The following is a 19,528-nucleotide window of genomic DNA, read 5'->3' on the forward strand; positions in this document are numbered from 1 at the left end:
TCCATGTACTAAACATTAGGAAAGTTTAATGCTGTCTTTCTTAAGATTATGAGAGAAAGAGGATGTTCAGTTATGTTCTCCCCAACTACCAATAAGTTGTCTTGAACACTTTGTTTTAGAGGACTCTGGTTTTGCTTATTTAATACGAGGGTTGGATTTTTTTTTTTTTATAAAGGGTAGATAGTAAAGATTTTTTACTTTCTGTAGTTTCTGTTGTTGTTTTTTTTTTTTTTAATATTTTAACTAAATTTTTTTAAGCAAGCTCTAGGCCCAGCATGGGGCTCAAACTTACTACCCCAAGATCAAGAGTCAGATGCTCTACCAACCAAGCCAGCCAGGCACCCCTTGTCCAGTCTCTGTTGTAATTACTCAACTCTGCTGTGGATAAAAAGGCAGCAAAGACATTATGCAAGCAGATGGGCATGGTGGTGTGCCAATAAAACTTTACTTACAAAAACAGGTATTGTCCACAGTTTGCAGACCTCTGACTTGAAGATGATGCCTGTTATGAAGATGAATCTGGCAAGGGTAATATGGGTTAGCAGAGAAGGGGCAAGAATCAGAGCAGAGGCTGTAGCAGGGTCAAGGCCAAAGGTGATGACAGCATGAATCTCCCAAGTAGGAACCAAAGGGACCTCAGCAAATTCTCATTTCCTTCTCTATTCTGGTAGATGGATGCTAGCGGCATACTTTGGCCCATGCCTTCCCTCCTGGGTGAATTAAGTGAATGTGATTATATTTACATGGATTAATACTATGTTATTATTACTAAATATATACTACCTAGTATTATTACTATAAAATAAGTCCTATACTTCCATGCATCTATAGGAACTTGTAATCACATACACGTGAATCTGCACGCAGCCCCATGTTGACTCATTAGCTTTCTCGAGTCCTTTGGAAAAGAAGGTAGAGTAAAAGTGAAGGAGTAAATAATTAGATGTCAAATAATTAAAAGTACTGTTGAGAAAGAATGCCCTTCAAATAGTTTTTTTTTTTAATTGGGTTTTAATATGGCTGACTTGGAAAGTTTCTCTCCGAAGATGATGTTGATTGGCAGCCTATATAGTTATTAATAACATGTAGTCAATCTGCTAGGAATATATTAAGTGTTCAGGAGAGAGAACATCAGGAAATGGCTGCCAAGGATTCAGGCAACAGTCTCTGCTTGGGACACATTGTTTTCTTGGCAGAGAGTCAGTGGCCATTGCACAGAGCTGGAGTTGGTATATAGCCTGAGATGGCCCACGGGTCTGTATCTCACAGTTTTGAAATGTCAACCACCTCTACTGAGACCGGAAGCCATCAGTTATATGATTGGTCCTCCAGGCAGTGCATTCAGCAAACAGTTTATAATCAGAGACTCCTAACCAAAATTTTAGTACCACATCTGTAAAACTAGGTTGGGAGACTTTAAAAAAAAATACATTTATTATCATATTTTCTCACTTTAATATTTAGATCTATTTATTCTTGAAAATTTAGAAACTCTAGGTGAGCATGTGGAAGAAAATAATAAGTAGCTATTCCCCTACCACACTGAAATAAATGCTCCTGCTTTCTCTGATCCACAAACACACACACAGATGCACACAAACACATACACATTTCACCTCTCTCTAATCTCTAAAAATAGAACCCTCCTCCGTATTGAATTTTGAGATCTGCTTTTCTTGTTGAACAATATGTAATGTACAACTTTCCATGTCATTACATAGTCCTCTACAAAATTTGTTTGTAAGGGCACATAGTATTTTATCATGTGGAATGCCAGCCGTTTTTCTTTACATTTCTCCTACTGTTAGACATTTGGGTGGATTCCCATCATTTTCCACTCTTCTGCTCACTACTGCACTGAGTGCCAGTGCTGGTATTTGTCCGGATAGCACTGACAGGGCAATGCAGCCTGCCGTGTCTCACCTAGTGGGTACCGAGATCGTCACTGTTTTTAATATTGCCCCAGAAGCATGTTTATAGAAGTCTGTGGATTCCTTGGGATACTTTAGAGGACCACTAGAACTTCTGAGTTATCAGAATTCCATAGATATATATATATTTTTTACAGATTTTGGTATATTTTGGCAAACTGGCCTCCAGAAAGATAAGTACTAGATTGGCCTGTGTGCAAAGCCCTTTGAGCCCAAACCTTCTGGGGTAGGTATTCAAGAACTTTGATGAGGAAAAGAAAGAACAAAATAGAGCTTGCTTTGGAATCAAAGATTGACATAGATGTGGACAGTGTATTAATTGGGGCTCTGGCAAGAAACAGTGGCAGTTCAAATGAGGTGGTTCAGGAGAGTGCGGTGAAGGGGCTATCCTTTTTTTTTTTTTTTTTAAGATTTTATTTATTTGTCAGGAGAGAGAGAGAGCATAAGTAGGGGGAGTGGCAGGCAGAGGGAGAGGGAGAAGCAGACTGCACACTGAACAAGGAGCCTGATGTGGGGCTCGCGATCCCCTGCTCGAAGGCAGACCCAACCAAATGAGCCCCCCAGGTACTCTGAAGGGGCTATTTTTTAAATTAAATTTTTAAATTTTTTTAATAAACATATAATATATTTTTAGCTCCAGGGGTACAGGTCTGTGAATTGCCAGGTTTACGCACTTCACAGCACTCACCATAGCATATACCCTCCCCAATGTCCATAACCCCACCACCCTCTCCTGACCCTCCTCCCCCCAGCAACCCTCAGTTTGTTTTGTGAGATTGTTTCTTATGATTTGTCTCCCTCCCAATCCCATCTTGCTTCATTTATTCTTTTCCTACCCCTCAAACCCCCCATGTTGCATCTCCACTTCCTCATATCAGGGAGATCATATGATAGTTGTCTTTCTCCGATTGATTTATTTCGCTAAGCATAATACCCTCTAGTTCCATCCACATCATTGCAAATGGCAAGATTTCATTTCTTTTGATGGCTGCATAGTATTCCATTGTATATATATACCACATCTTCTTCTTCTTCTTCTTTTTTTTATTTATTTGAGAGACAGTGAGAGACAGCATGAGAGGCGAGAAGGTCAGAGGGAGAAGCAGACTCCCCATGGAGCTGGGAGCCTGATGCGGGACTTGATCCCGGGACTCCGGGACCATGACCTGAGCCAAAGGCAGTTGCTTAACCAACTGAGCCACCCAGGTGCCCCATATACCACATCTTCTTTATCCATTCATCTGTTGATGGACATCTAGGTTCTTTCCATTGTTTGGCTATTGTGGACATTGCTGCTATAAACATTTGGGTGCATGTGCCCAGAAGGGGCTATTTTTAATGTGTGACAGAATTAGAGGCAACCAGGAAGCCTGTTGAAGCACCCTAAGGCTAGCAACAGCTGGGAGCTGTGGCTACCCAAGGCCAGAAGGGGTAGGAGAGGGAGCAACCCCTGGGACCTGGACGATAGCAGTGGCTGCATTGTAACTGTAACAAAAGGCTGTCCCCAAAGAGTGATGCCCTTGCACACAGGCCTGCACCCGCTGTCAACACACAGCACAGCAGAGAGGTTGCCCAGTGAGTAAAATACCCCAGCCTCATTCTGCTCCTAACTTCAACCTCCTGCCAAGACTCCCATTGCCTGAGCACACCTGGAAGCCAGAGGGAGGCCCACTGATCCAGGTTAAACAGTGTGGCCTCCCAGGGCACTGAGCAGGAGGGAAAAGGGTGGGAAGGCTCTGGATGGGCACACTGAGACCTCTGGCTGGCATAGTCCTAGACCAAGGCATGGACATCGGTCTTTTCAAGTCAGGGTCTGAAGGCTGAGGGAGAGCTGGATTGAAGAAAAAGAAATTAAAGATAGTAAGGGAACGGAGTCACAATTCCAGCCCTGTCTTTTGGCTATTGTAGGAGTATCAGAGATGGAGGTATGAGTCAGGAAACCTCTCCCCCGAGAGCATCATGAACTGAATTTCACATTGGCCACCTCTTGCAATCCACTCTCAGGAGAGTTTCTCGGGTTTTCGGTAGCACCTGAGCCCAGAACAGACAAAGGGAGGATGAAGATGAGCCAGGGTGTGGGGTGGGGGGGGGAGGGGCGCCAAAGCAAGGCGATCTTATGTAACTTACATCCTTATGAAAACGCATTTTGCTTTTATTTTAAGGCATGCTATTTATGAATTCCTTAGGAGGTTAAAAAGCATAAGAGATGGGTTTTTGATGAGATGTCAATAGAAAAATCTCTTCTCTCCTGGAATAACGGCGCTGTTGTTTTGGCTTGCTGTTTTTCAAAAAAAGGCCATCTGTTTTCATCAACATCAACAAGAATCTCTAGCCACCTTTTCCCTCATAACCCTCCGTCTCTCTGCACAAATGACAATATTCCCTTCGTGATTCATTCCTGGAGACATTCTTCTGGGCTAAATGTTGCTACTAAATTTGTCCTTGAGTTTTCACTGGGAGGACCACATGATCCTTGCTCAGCCAGCCACGGTGCCATTTCAGCTTTCATTTCCCAAGCCCCAGATTGGCATTCCCTGGGGTGGCCAGTGGCTCCGGACCAGGCTTTTATGCAGTTGGGTTCTCCTGTGTTCTCAAGGGATGTTTGAGGTCTGGGAGACAGATAAAGGGTGACAGATGGAAGCCAAAATATCATGTTTATTACTGGTAATGAATAAATTCCCTTGTGAAGAGAGCTGGATCAACTTGGTCATTGGATCCCGGATTAGGCAGACTGCCCCACCTGGTCATGGACAGGGCCGGCTGGGGGCAGAGGAAGAGCCAGCCCTGGAAGAGTAGAAATAAGTGTTGCTAGCTACCAAGAGGAAGAAGGGTGAGGCTCAACCTGGCATACTCGGTTTGTTCTTCCTCAGCTTCCCTCCAGTATAACTCACTCCACTACCTGTGAGTAAAGGGTCAGAGAGAGGCCAGGAGAGTCACTAACGGGACTCCCTTTCCGTGGAAATTAGTATCAGAATTAGAACAAAGTTTCCCTTTGTTCACATAACATGGGTTACAGTGGCATTGGTCACACAGAAGCTAAAAGACGTGCCTTGCATGAGCCTAGTAGTTAAAATACACTGAGCAATTTTTGTTGACTTTGTGTGTTCATTCACTTAATGAATAGTTACTGAACAAAGACGGAAGGCCAAGGGAAGGAGTTTAGCTTTTTTATTCTTGGTACAGCAGGGAGCCGCTAGAAGATTCTGAGCAAAGGAGAAACATGATCAGACTTACACTTTGGAAAAATTACCCTTATTGCCTTTTGGAGAACGGCTTATGAGGAGGACAAGTTGCAGACATGGAGAGATGGATTAGGAGGCTTTCTCTGCTGTCCAGGTGAGAAGTGATGATGTCTGAGACTAGGGTGAACACCGAGGAGAATGACACAAAGGGACAAGTGGGGGATAACCTGCAGATAGAGTTATCAGGATTTGCTGATGGATTGAAGTAAGGAGGGAGAGAGGAATTGAGAGTGTGCTGCAGTTTTAGTTGAACGACTGAATGGATTAGAGATAAAATAGACAGGGAGGGACAGGTGTGGGGTGAATGAGTGATGGTGTCCCCGGGCTGCCCAGGCCCTTATGGAGGCTTGCGGTGGGCTGATCGTACATCCCTGTTTGTCTGGGCCAGTCCTGGTTTACACCTGCTGACCCAGCATAATGATTAAGATGATTAAGAATGCCTCCTTTTAGGGGTCCTGGGTGGCTCGGTCCGTTAAGCATCCACTTTTGATCTCTGCTCAGATGTTGATCTCATGGTTGTGGGTTCAAGCCCTACATTGGGCTCTGCACTGGGCATGGAGCCTACTAAAAAGGGAAAAAAAAAAAAAAAAAAAGAATGCTTCCTTTCACCCTCAAAATTGGCCTGCTTTGGATAATTAAGTACCTGGTCACTCAAGCCTAGAAAGAATTTTGAGCTAATAGAGAAATATTGGAAATGTGCTTTGTCATGTGAAAAACAGTGTATAAAATGAAAAGCATCAATCAGCATTTGTTATGTTAATGAAGATTTGTCCCAAAGCTGTTCTTCTTTGCTCATGAACTTACACAGTTATTTTAGGTGACCTGCCTCTGTTGCCTGATTCACCTTCCATGCCCCGTCTCTCCCACCCCTAGAAGGGGACTCTGTTCCTGAATCCTCCTTCCCTCGTCCCTCTCCCCTTCCCTGCTCCAGCCTTTCCCGCAGGTGCCAGTGATTTCTAAAACACACACTGCATTGCCCTATGGGGGCTCTCCATTTGAAGGAACCCAGTGGTTCATGTGTTTAGAGATCAAAGCTTTGTGAAGTACTACACAGTGGGCCCCTGCTCTAGCACTTTGTCTTGGCTGGTTCACCTCAAGGAAGACTTAGTCTTATAAAACAATCCTCGCTCGTCCTGGCTCCCAGAGTACTTTGTGGAAATGAAAATACCCACTTTGCAACTGCCTTCCCTTCTTGAAAATGTCTAAATATACAGTGGTGCCCACAGAGGCTTCTGCATTTTACACAAATGCCACGGCTCTGTATGTGTGCAGGGGGAGGCATGTCCCAGTTTGGAGATGGACGTTTCTAGGTGCCCAGGTTGTGGTCCCAGCCCTTCCCCTTAGTAGAGCACCTGCAAAACACTCAATTCTCACCTTCTCGGGTCTTCATCTCTTCACTGTAAAATGGGGGAGGGGGTCTCTCCCCGCTTTGTCATTGCTTCCAACTCACTGCTGGTTTTCATGAGGTGGCAGGACAAAGAACTGCCCGATCATGATGCTTGTGGACCTAGGAGGGGATTATGGCACCGTCCTTATTTCTCAGGCCAAATTTGACCTGACGTGAGCCTTCACACATGACTGATGCAAATTGGTGTCACTCTCTGATGGCCCCTCCCCTGCTTCCTCTTTCCAAAAGACCCTGAACCAAGGACATTTACACAATCTGTGTGATGTTCATCCCAAAAGGTCTCTCAGACTTTTGAGTGTTAATTTGTGTTACTTTGCTAGGACTGCTAAAACAAAGCACCGAGAACTGGCTTACATAACAGAAAATTATTGTTCGGAAGCCAGAAGTCCAAAAGCAGGGTGTCCTTAGGGCTGGGTCCTTCTGAGGTCTGTGACGGAGAGTGTGTTCCCAGCCTCTCCCCTGGCTTCTGGTGGTTAGCTGGCATCTTCGATGTTCCTTGGTTTCTAGAAGTATTGCCCCAGTCTCTGCCTTCCCCTTCACATGCCATTCGTCCTGTGTGTGTGTGTGTCTGTCTCCAGATTTTTCCTTCTTAAAAATACACCGGTCGTATTGGATCAGGGGCCCACCCAACTCCTGTACAACCTCCTCTTACCCGATGACATCTGCAATAACCCTATTCTCAAGGTCACATTCTGAGGGGCTGGGGGTTGACTTCAACATCTGAATTTTGGGGGACACAATTCAGCCCATAGGAGCTGTTTTAACGACAGCCCACTGTTATGGTTAACACCATTCTGTCTCACAGACAACCCACTGGCCCAAGGCCAGCTGTCCAGTGCTGGACTCCCAATGTGACAAAGTCTCATTTGTCCAGCTTCCAACTCAAGGGCACATGGTTCTTAGAAGGAAGGGGGTCTTCTTTGTGCTAACTTCTGCCTCGGATGTTCCTCACTAGACTCTGGTGATCACTAGGACCCTTAGCAGCACCTCCAACCCTGACACTAGCAGGGTCTCCAGATCTCAGAGGTGTTCAGAACAGCTAAGCGTGAAGAGCTCCTGGGAATGCAGTAACGCCAGCCAACTCTCTGTAGGGGCGAAGATGCTCAGACCTTGGACACAAAGTCCTGTCCCGTTCTTCCCTGGAATGGGGTGGGGGGAATACTTACATTTATTTCAAATTAATGTCAAGGTCTTCTGCCTTCTCAGTCTCCTGCCTTCCTTGCTGTAACAAAAGACAAATACATACAAAGGGACACAGTTTGTTCCTCGTCCTAGGCCGGGCTCTAATGTGTACAATCGGCAAATGTTTACCGGGCAGCTACAAAGCGCTGTATGGAGCCCCGCATTTGCAGTTGAACACTCCACTGTTCTGCCCTCGGCTGATGGTGAATGATCCAGATTTTAAGTAATCGTTTGACACCCCATCTGCCAGAGAAGAGATGTGGCTCACCCAAGGTGCGACGCAACCAGTGCGTGTCAGAGTTAGAACCAGGGTGGATGTCTCCCAGCTCCTTGTGTGTGTAAAGTCTGCGTGGCTTTCCACGCGGGGGGTTGGGAAATTCTGAATACGAATGTCTTCTGCTGCCTGGTGGGCAATGCCTTTGCCCTGGTCTCTGCCTACGGGGGCGCTGGTAGTGGCTTGTGGTTACGTGTTGGCCTCATCCGTGTTCATGTGGGAGGGAGCGTATCCCATGGCCTGACACTGGATCTTGTAAAGGAAACCATCCCGGAGAGCCCGAGCATGACCAGAGATTTGTTAAATTAACAGTCTCTGGGGGAGTTTCAGTCACTGCAGCAGAAATGTGCTGATTAAAGAGACAGCTTGGTGGAAGGGGGAGGCCTGGGAGACCCTGCTCCGAGTCCCTCTGTCCATGTCCCTCCCTCCCTTGCCTCTGTGCTCTGGCTTTGTGATGCTGAGCAGGTTACTCAATGAATGATCCAGATTTTAAGTAATCGTTTGACACCCAATCTGCCAGAGAAGAGATGTGGCTCACCCCAGGTGCCACGCAACCGTGCCTTCCCTCTCATGACCCACTCAGTGCCAGGGTCAAGGAGGGGAACCAAGCTGCTTCCCAGTTGCTGCTGAGCCCCAGAGCCTGGCTTCCTTTCCAAATGCACCAGTGTGTCTCTTATCTCTTGCCATGTAACAAACCACCCCAAACTCAGTGCTTTAGAACAACTCTTCATTTTTGCTTCCTAGTCTGTGGGTTGGCTGGGCAGTGCTGGTGAGCTGCCTGAAGCTTGGCGGGGCTCATTCATCCACCTGAGGTCAGCCTAGGGTGACCAGCCCTCCCCATCTGCCTGGGACTGAAAGGCCTCTGTGGGTATGAGACATTCAGTTTTTAAGTCTGAAGCAAAAGGGAGTGAGGAGTGAGTTGGTCACCCTCCATCAGCTGGTGGAAGGGCTGAGCACTCATTGCCATCTGGAACAGGGGGAATATGCGAGAGGGTGACCAGGCATGTGCCTCGTGTGGTCCAGTAGACTGCCCTGGGCTTGACTGCCTGGTGACTGAGCAAACCTCCAAGAGAGCAGGAAGACATGAGCTCAGAACTCTCTCACAATCACTTTGCCTCATTCTGTTGTTAAAGCAAGTTACGAGGTCAGCCCAGCTTTAACAGGTGGGAAAATGGTCTCTACCTCGTCATAGGAGCTGCAGGTCACCATGCAAAGGGGTGTGTATCCAAGGAGGACAAGAATCATGTCAAATTTATAATCAATCTACTGCAAGCACTAAGAGCCCTGTTTTCTGCAGCATTCAGATTCTGTCTCTGCTAGACCCCAGGTTACCACCAGGAGCCTCAAGTGTGCTGATGCGGCAGAGCAAGCTTAGGGCCTCCCAAAGACTCTCCCCTTTGTGTCTTGCTTTCTCCACCATCTCCTTAACCCTAAATGGAATACCCTTCCCCTTTGCCTGGCCAGCTCTCCTCTTGGAATGCAGCTTCATAGTCACTTCCTCCAGGAAGTCCACCCTGACTTCCCATGCTGACTTAACATACCCTTGCCCACCTGGGTCAGCACCCCATGCTCCCACGGCCCTCTGCTTCCCTGTATCACAGCACTGATGCCTAGTACCAGCACTGGGGACTGGGAGCTCCTTGACTCCAGGGATGGTTGGATTTGTCTCTGCCTCCCAGCACCCCACAGAGGGCATGGTGCAGAACACATGTTCCAAAGTGTATGCCTTAGAGGTGGCTTGAGGTCACAGCTAATTAAACGCCCAGCTTGAACGGGAGCTCAGGTCTCTTGAGCCCCAGAGTCATTGTTCTGCCTCCTTCTCAGGGGGGCCCCATTCAGCAGTAGACGTCAGCATCATCCTGCCCCCATCTGCCAGGCACAAGACAATGATCTAACCCTGGTTCCAGCTCTGCTCACTGGTTTGTGCTTTTTTGGGCCTTGGCACTGTCCAGGGTGAGATTCTGCGCACACAGAACAACAATAATGACGTGGTTGTCACTGGGGAGGTCAGACCTGCCTCCGGCTCTCCCTGCCAGGGTTGGGGGCCTCTCCTTTCAGAATCCCCGCAGGTACCCAGCCTTCACACTGGGCCACAGGCCCTGTGGACACAGAAGGAGCCGGTGTGGGGAGGGGGAGCATCAGGCCATCCTGGATCCTCCTCCACTGTCTCTGACCTGGGCCCCACCGCAAGGCTCTGTCTGGATCCTGACCACTTCCCCTCCTGCCTGCCCCGTCTTCTCCACCCACAGCCCCCACCCTTGTGCCAGCCCTGCCCCTTCATTTGAGCATTCAAGCAGCCTCTAAATGCTCACACATCCACCTCAAAGTCAGCGTGTGCTTTCAAATGCAGGAGAAGGCAGTGATGAAGAACAAAATTCAGGAGCCAGATGGCCCAGCTTCTGCCGCTCCCGGCTGGGTAGCCTGGGGTAATTTTCTTAACCTCTCTGAGTCTCCTCATTTGTCAGTGAAGATAATGATAGCACCTCTGTCTTAAGGTATGGTTCTGGTTCTGATTCTCCAGTGTTGCCAAAGTTAGGCAAACCTGGGTGCCCCTGGTGTTTCCTGGCCTTGCGGCTTGGACATGTGATTTCAACTCTTTGAACCTCAAGTTTCCACATCAGTTAAAATGGGTTTATAGCATAGGATTGTGGGGAGGATTGAGTGGAACAGCACCAGGCCCAGAGCCTAGCATACAGTAAGTGCTCGACGAATGTCCCTTACCTTTTCCTCCCAGCCTACCCGTGCTGTTGGGCCAAGAGGAATTCCGCCATCCCCACAAACAGGGGCTTAGCCATGTGAAAAGCGGGCTTATTCACAAGATTGAACATGCTGTGTTTACCCAGGGTGTGACCTAGGAGCCCCCAGGCAGATGGCCCACATGGGCCTGCATAGTCTACTCGCTTTTCCTGACACACACGTCAAGCCGCAGAAATGGTCCCATCAGACCTGAAGAGTCAGCCAGTCTTGTGCGAACATGGACCATGGAATCCTCACACAGGCCAGCAGTGACTTGACCATGCTGTAGGGCTTGGCCTGCTGAGGGGCCGACTAGGACTGCTTGAACCCAGAGCCCCACCTAGGACGGTGGCTGACACCTCAAAGCTAGGAGAGACACCTTCCAGGGCCGGCTAGGCTGAGCCAAGAAGCCCAGTGACCTCACCAGATGGGTACCTGAGCAGCCAGTAGGGCTGGGGGAGGACTCAGCAGGGGCTCCAGATCCTGTCTCCTCTAGATCATTACCCAGGGGCTTTGCCATTTCATCTCTTGGACACTTGTTTCCTCGTCTGCAAAAGAGGCCCATGAGGACTAATAAATGTAGTGAGTGCTGGGATTCCCCGGGAGCAGAAGACAATCCCCACCTTCCTGGCCTACCTTCCAAGTTCACTGAAACACAGAGGAATCAGATACAAAGTAACAAGAGTAAAACATACATGGCATTCTCAGTACAAGTTAGGCACAAACATGTACCTCGCACTTACTGTTTAAATCAGTGTTCTCAGCACTGTTCTGAGTGCTTCACAATATAATTTAATCCTCACAAGAATTCTATAAGGTAGGTGCTGTTATTATCTCCACTTTATAGATGAAAGCACCAAGGCACTGAAAGTTTCATCAGTTCGCCGCAAATCACACAACTAGTGAATGGCCGAAAAGAACAGAATGCTGGGTCATCTGGCTTCAGAGGCCATGACCTTGAACAGTCCACGGCACCAGTTACACTTGAAAGCATACAGCAACTTTAGATCTATAGCCAGAGGTGCTTGCTAGCCCCTAAGTTACCCTAGAATTAGACAGGCTGTCTAATTCAGGAAAAGAGAGGTTTGTTTCTGTAGGCCATCTGGGGGTCATAGGGGCAGGGGGTAGGGGATGTGAGGCAGGTCTGGTTCCGTCTTCCAAATCCACCTGTCCCATAGCTGCCATTCCTCCAGAGCACCTGTTGGTTTTCTAGGTCTGCTGCAACAAACCTCGGTGACTTAACACAACAGAAATACATTCTCTCCCAGTTCCAGAGACTAGAAAGTTCCGAATGCAGGTGCAGTCAGTAAGGTTGGTTCTTTCTGAGTGAAACTGCATCCCATGCCTCTCTCCTCGCATCCTCGGGATTCCCGTGCTGTGCACTCCTTCCTCCAGATTCTGCTGGACTTCTCCCCTTGGCCTCGTGGTGCCCTTTTTCATCCTCTGCAAGGATACTCTCACTGGATTTAGGGACCACTTTAATCCCATATGATCTTATCCAGACCTTTACCTTAATTACATCTGCAAAGACCCTGATTCCAAATAAGGTCATATTCTGAGGTTCCCAGCACACATGGATTGGGGGCGGGGGGAGGAGGACGCTATTAAACCACAACAGAGAGGATCATGTGAGGGAGCAAGAGAAGCCACGAGTGTTCCTCGAACAGCAGTTTTTCTGTAAGGAAACATGATGCAGAAGATCGTCCCATCTTAGTAGGTACTGGCTTGGCTCCTTTGTGATGGAAAGTAAAACAACAGTGGCCTAAACCTAACAGATGCCTATTTCTCTTGCACATAAGAGATCAAGATGTTCTGCATCACAAGGTTCTGCAGGAACTGAGTCTTCTTCTGTCTTATGGCTCTGTCATGCCCCCAATCCCAAAGACAGATATGGCTCACTAGAAGGCAGGCAGGCAGCAAAACAGGAAGTGGAGAAGCTTCCTTCTAAGAGTGCAACCAACGCCTCCGCTCACCCCCATTGGCCAGAACTCAGCTGGTCACCCCTAGCTGCAAGGGAATCTGGGAAATCTAGTCTTGGCTGAAAGGTCATGTGATCAGCTACATCTCAGGGGATTCTGTTTACTAAGAGAAAGACAGGGAGATCGATCGTTGAAGGACGGCTAGCATAAAGAATAGGAAGCCCCTGCTTGGCACCTGGTAGGTGGTCAGCAAATTGTGATTTTGATCTTCTGCCGTGACATTGCTAATAATCTTCTCCTTGGCCTCATGCCAGTAAATCTCTACACTTTCCATTGACCCTGTCACCTGTCACCATAGTAACTCAAACACAGACCGATTATGACTTCATATTCTTGAGACGGTCCACTCCTTTTCATACTCCTTAACTTGGCTCACAGAATCTGCTGCTCTCCCGGCCTGCTTCCATCCCTCCCAGCTCATCTCCAGCCTCCAGGTTACAAAGCCCTGGAGTAGGGCGGCTTTCCACATTCCCTGTAGCTCTGGCTGCCAGGAATTCCCTGTGTCTTGGAATCTGAACCCTCCGGGCACGGCACGTTCTCCCCATGCCGAGTGGTTGCCTTCCTATATGCTGGAGGAGTTTATGGAAAGAATTTTCTGGCATTAGAGGGTGAAAGTCAAAACAGTAATTATAAGAACATCTGTTCCTGAGTGGAAAGCGTATCATATCCTCTGCACACTAGGACACATGCCTGCACTGTTCAGCAAGCTGGAGGTTGAAATGGAAGAGAATGTCCTGGGAGTAGGGACTAATGGACCCAGCCAGGATGGAGGCTGGGCTTCCTGGCAGGAGGCTGTGCTGGGGAATGGGGAAGAGCAAGGGTAGGGGATGAGGAGCTGGGTGAGTGAGTACAGGGCAGAGGGAGGGAGTGAAGGAAGGGAGGAGTGATTGAGTTGATGAGTAAATGGCGAAATAAATAAATAAATAAGTGAATGAGTAAATAAGTTACTGACTAAATGAATGACTATGTGGTTCTGGGTAAATGAAAAAGCAAAAATGTAAGGAAATGAATAGGCATGAATGAATGAATAAATGAATGAATGAGTGAAGAGCTGAAAAGTAATGGATGGAATAAGTGGTTGAGTGGATATATGATTGAGCCAGCAGCTGAATCACTCTTCTGGGCAGACAGGATTGGCAGCAAGACTGGAATTATGCAGCAGGACTGGAGCCTGATGCAGCTGGAGGCCCAAGATCAGGTTCAACCATGCTAGCTCCTAGCTAGCACAGCAGAAGCAAGGCTCAAACCCTGGCTGTCTTGTGCCCAGCAGGTGTCTGTAGCTTCCTGTGCTTTGGCTGATGTGAATTTACTTTGTGGGGGAAAAATGAACCTTACCTTCCAGAAGAACCTTACCAAAATTGTCTGGTGCAGCCAGAAAAGCTCAAGGTTCTATAGGTATTTTGTGTTTGTGGATATGATTCCAAGGTAGATTTTCCTACTTTGGGCTCTGCACATTGCCCAGCAAATTTGCAGAAAGTCCTGAGGAGGGACTAGACGAGGCATCCAAGGATATGGGTGCAAACTGCCCAGGGTGCAGGAGGGCCAGATCCCTGGGTCCCTTGTGAGCTGAGAACAGCCTCTGGGAGCAGAGGAAAGCTGTGAAGCAGGCTAGTGTTGGGTTTGTGGGTGGGACAAGTCTGAGATGAGCGCCTTTGATTGTTTCCCCTGGGCCTGGCCTAGTTAGAATGTTCTGCTCTTAGTTCATTTCAGCCATGCTTCCTGAGGAACTTGCTGGCTTTTCAGTGCTCTGGATATAATAATGGAAATACATGGTCCTGGGCCTCATGGAGTTCAAAGCTGTGGGGCCACCAGACAAGCCCACCGTACACTAGAATGCAATTATGGTGGCAAGCAGGGGACTCTGGGAGCCCAGAGAGGGGACAGTCAGAGTAAGTGTCACAGGGTGGCTGGCCTGGGGACAAGATCTTAGAAGAGGGTCAGAAGTTAGAGACAGTCCAGGCAAACAGACAGCATGAGCAGAGTCATAGAGGCATGAAAGGACAGTGAATGTTGATGAAATCCATAGCTCTGAAAACTGCATGGCTAGGTAGCGGGAAGAGGTCCCAGAAGGCAGGTGCTAGGTCTTATTCACCCCTGCAGCACACCACTGAGAACAGGGTTCCAGGTGCTTAGAAGGTAGTAGTAACCATTTGTTGGATGCATGCAGGCAGGCATGAAGGTGTGAAAGAAGAGAAAGCAAAGGAGCAGGGTTGTGGGGGTGGGGGGAGGTGGAAAGTACAGAGAGGTCAAACTTTACTCCAAGTTTGAGATCCGTACAGGGGGAGCAGGTCCACGGCATGGTGGGTCTGGGGGTGGCATTCCCAGGCCAGCACCTGGCCCACAGTTAGCTGTATAGGTATTCTAGATACATGGATGAAGGTTGCAATCTGTGAGTAGGTTCCTGAATTTGTATCAGAATAAGACAGATGAGACTACATCACATGAATGGTGGCCTGGTCACTCCTCAGCCCTTCTTTGGTAACTGATTATAAGCTAGAACGGCCTTTTATAATGATCTACTACTCCCACCCTCCTCTTTTATTTATGGGTGAAAAATCCGAGGCTCAGAGAGGAGAAGTGGTTTGTCCTTGTGCCTTTCATTTGACGGGATTTACGTTGTCCTGTTGAAGTCCAAGGAGCCCAAATTCTGTTTCTTGCACCTCCACTAACTGTTTTCCTCATGGACACGAGTGATCTCTAAGGTCCCTCCATGTCCTCCCCTCCTATCCATCTCATTCACTGGACAAATACTCAGCGAGCATCCCCCATGTCGGGTTTTGCATCAGGGTCTATAGGGGAGACTAGGGAGGAGGACCCCCTCCACATGCCCCACCCGGGTCCTCCACCAGATCCCATTATCTCAACTCCTGTAGGGTGATTTTTTTTAACTGCTTATCTATCTGCCATTCCCCCTAACTCTAAGCTTCTCGGGGGCATTCTTCATGTTTATGCTGCCTTAAATTCTTTCTGCAGCAAGGTGAAGAGTTGATGTATATATTAATTAATGTATAGATTATTTTTTGTCCTTTGTACCCAAAGCATCTTGCCCAGGTAGGCATTCGCTGGAGATACTCATTGGAGACAGCTCAACAAGCAGATACTCTCACAAGGGTGAGAACCACCCCAACAGGGGAAGCACAGAGGCCATGGAAGCTCAGAAGATGGGCTCAGACCTAGTCAGAGGCTGAGGGAGGCTTCTGGAAGGAGGTGACCTTCTGCATCTTCCAGAACAGGTAGAACTACTCAGAGGACGTTTAGAGGACAGAGAGAAAGGGCACAGCGTGTACCAGGTGCCTGAGGCCTGAGAGAGCCTGACCCACTTGAGGTCTGCTTGGGACTCCTGAGGACACCAGGGGCACACCCTTCCCGCCCCCCACTCTGTGACTGCTTGGTGGGGCATGTAGTACCCACAACAAGTGGGGGGCTCAGTACTGCAGTTTTCTGTGCTGGCAAGCCCCAGCCCATAACCTCTGCCACACACGCACGCACACACACACACACACAGGACTCTGTGAACGGGGTTGGGGTGCTGGCTTCAGCCACAGTGGCCAACTCTGGAGCCACTGTATTGACCACCCCCGGCCTTTCTGGGCTATACTATGAGCCAGCCTTGGTTTCTGCAGGGAGGGCAAGTCAAGCTATTCACCTGAAGCTCACCACTTGTGGGGACCAACTTACAACCATTTTTACAACTTAAACCTATTTTTTTTTTTTTTTAAGTTCACTGAGTCCCCTAGCAGGCAACCTGTAGGTAGGCTGGGTTGGCTGGAAGTTGGTGGATGGAGAGGAGTGACAGAAGTCAAGGAACCCAGTCAAGAGTCAAGTTCAGAAACTAAATGTGACCCAGATGCACATCTGCATGCTTGTAACCCAGATTTCAGGAAGAAAGCTGAGCCCAAGATATTCTTAGAGTAGGAAGGAGAGAGGGAGGGAAAGGGAGAGGCAAGCAAGCTAGCAAACTCTGCTTAGAAACAAACATCAACTATTATTTAAACATCAAATATTATTAGGGGAAAAAAAAAAAAAAGGCAGGTTTCCGGAGCAAGCACTCCAGAATCTATCTGGATAGGTTGCTTTTGCTCTGGGGTTAATATGAGGAAATAGCATTCTTAAGCACCCATATTAACCTGTCTGCTGTTCTATGGACTGTGGCAGCTGCATTTTACATCTTAATGGCTAACCATTTATTACACACACACACACACACACACACACACACACACACGCACAAGCTTTTTCTTTTTTCTTTTCTTTTCTTTTTTTTTTTTTTTTTTTGCCATGAACCAGCTACTCAAGCCTGGAAACTTTGCCCCCAGAAACAGGTTTCAAGGCAGAAGCTCCAAGTAGGCTTTAAGTGGGTTCCTCCAGAAGCCCCCACTGTGTGCCCCTTGCACTTACACAGATACTCTGGCTGGCTGCCTTTTGTAGGTACCCCTCTGGCTTGCCCTTCTAGCCCTTCCTCTGCGCTGTTGTGATCTCTCTGCAGAGAAGAGTCACTCTCTTAGATAACAGTGAAGCCATAGTGGCACATAAATATATAGAAGGGTCCCCTGTGCACAGAAAAAGCAGGAGAGCAGAGGAAGAGGACCAAGCTGACCAGCTTGGACAAAGAGAAGGGATGTGACCTCAGTCAGCAGAAGAGGGTGACCGGTGATCTTAAGAATAGCTACACTTACGTACCCACCACCTGCCTGCCTTTGTTCCAGGAACTTTAAATGTATTATTTAATCCTCACAATAACTCTTAGGAGGTAGGCATGATTGTTAACCCTTTTGAGGTTAAAGAAGAAATTGGGGCACAGAGAAGCAAACTCAGAGTGATACAGCTGTGAATGGAGTGGCCAGGACCAGACTGAGTATTCTGGCTCCAGAGTCCATGATCTAAAACCTGTGCTCTGACAAACCTTTACAACCAAGAAGTATTTATTGAGCACTTGCTACATGCCAGGCACTGCTCTGGCTACTGGGGATATGTCAATGAACAAAACAGATTATTTGATTGGCCACTAGGTGCCTGACCCCCGCCCCCCAAAAAACATCTCCTGGTGAAAGAGGCAAATTGCCCTATTCTAGTGGGGGAGCAGACATTCATCAAACAGTGGTTCAAGTAAGGATATCATTACAAGTGCCCTGAAGAACGTGGAGTAGAGGAAGCTGTTCCAGCCTGAGGAGCAGAAGCAATTTTTCCCAGAAGTGACCCTAAGTCTACACAGAGACCTAAAGCTAGAGGAGGTGACTCCTAAAAGAGGAAGTGGCATTTGCTCCCAGAGTATGATGGCCCAAAAGATGACTGCTTTGCATGGAACTCAGGAAACAGGGGGCAGGCCGGAAGATGGGGTCAGCAGTGTGGGCTGGAAACAATGTAGAAATTTCATGTTTGGTGAAGTGTAATAGGAAGCTCTTGAGGGGCTAGAACAGAGTAACATATCCTTTAGGGTTTGGCACAGTTTCCAAAGCTTTTTTCACCTGCTCTTTGTGGTCTGAAGGCAGTCTGGTAAAGCGGGCAGGTTTAGGGTCCTTGTTCCAGCCTACCAGGTCAGATCGCTGAAGTGCCTCCAGAACGATCACAAAGAATTGGAAGAGTGAGGATGAGTCTCCAGGTCTTTCTGCTGCAGGGGCTCCAGAGGCTGGCGAGGGAGGCAGAGAAAAGACAGGAGGTCCCGTACATGGCGCCAGCACGGGTGACATGGGACAGCTTAGGGCATGTGGGGAGCTCACAGGGAGGCTGTGACGTGGAAGGGTCTGGTGCTGTGCCTGGCACACAGTAGAAGTTCAGGGAACGCCCCTGCCCCTTCTTTCAGCTGCGGGAAGCAGGGCTTTGCTTTGGCACCCCGGCTGGTCACCAGCTCCACCTTCCGTGTTGGGGCGTGTTCTCACAGACATCAGGCTGGTTTTGGTGCTGTGCACGAGAGAGGAGACAAGTCGCATGTGTTCCTTGCCCAAGACAGGGTCCCTGTTTTCTAGTTCTGGAATGCTGTGCTGAGAGATCTTGCAAAAAGTGAATGGGCTTGCCTCTGCTTGGACTCTGTAGAGGGAAACTCGATAAGACTGTTTCCTAGGTTTGCTGCTCCCTTGCCCCTGCTCCCTACTACGATATCCTGGGATGCTTTGGTCCAAAAAATTCCTCATCGAAAGAGCTTCTTTGGAAATGTATCCATCTAGGAAGGATCACTAGTACTTACTTACAAAACCCTTTTCACAACTTTTTTTTTTTCATTGAATTCCTGTAATAATCTGGTGAGGTTACTACCTATTGATCAACATTTTATGAAAGGGACTTGAAGTGGTGGTTGTTCACATCACACAGTAAACCAAATCCAAACACAGGTCTTCTGTGACCCCGGGGTTGGTCTGCTCTCAGCTGTGTCATGGCGTCCCTCTTGGTGCTATCCTTTGATACTGCTGTCTGCACAGAGACATCACAACAAACTTTCCCTGCCTTTGGGTTTTCCTGCTCATTGGAGGGCTGATTTTGGACGCCTTCCTGATCACTAGAAGAATGAGCAAGGACCCTCTTGGGGGCCGTATTCCAGAAGCCTTGCTTCATAGGGAGCCCAGAGCTCAGAGCTGCAGTCTTTTCTCTGGCACATCCACCGGACATGGGCAGATGGATGCTGGCCAGGGTTAAAACTGTGGCATTCGAAGAGGGCAGAGGAATGTGGCTGGCTCCCAGCCTCTTATTTTCCCATTCTACTGGAAGGTCGTGTTCATTCGAGCATTTAAACCAAAAATAAATTATTGTAATCCATTTGCTAATTATACCATGCTGAAGTTCTA

General features: G+C 48.0%; 1 protein-coding gene and 1 long non-coding RNA gene across 7 annotated transcripts in view; one reads left to right on the forward strand and one right to left on the reverse strand.

Annotated features, from left to right (window-relative positions):
• Positions 1-19,528, forward strand: part of TENM4 (teneurin transmembrane protein 4) — a 720,251-nt gene that overhangs the window by 263,583 nt on the left and 437,140 nt on the right. The gene's annotated exons all lie outside the window — the stretch shown is intronic.
• LOC116598496 lies at positions 6,551-13,005 on the reverse strand. Its single transcript, XR_004289089.1, has 3 exons — positions 12,928-13,005; positions 7,748-7,803; positions 6,551-6,680 (listed from the first exon to the last, which is right to left on the reverse strand). It is a non-coding gene; the product is annotated as an uncharacterized LOC116598496 (long non-coding RNA).

Source organism: Mustela erminea, chromosome 9 (assembly GCF_009829155.1).
Source record: "Mustela erminea isolate mMusErm1 chromosome 9, mMusErm1.Pri, whole genome shotgun sequence".
Taxonomy (NCBI): Eukaryota; Metazoa; Chordata; class Mammalia; order Carnivora; family Mustelidae; genus Mustela; species Mustela erminea.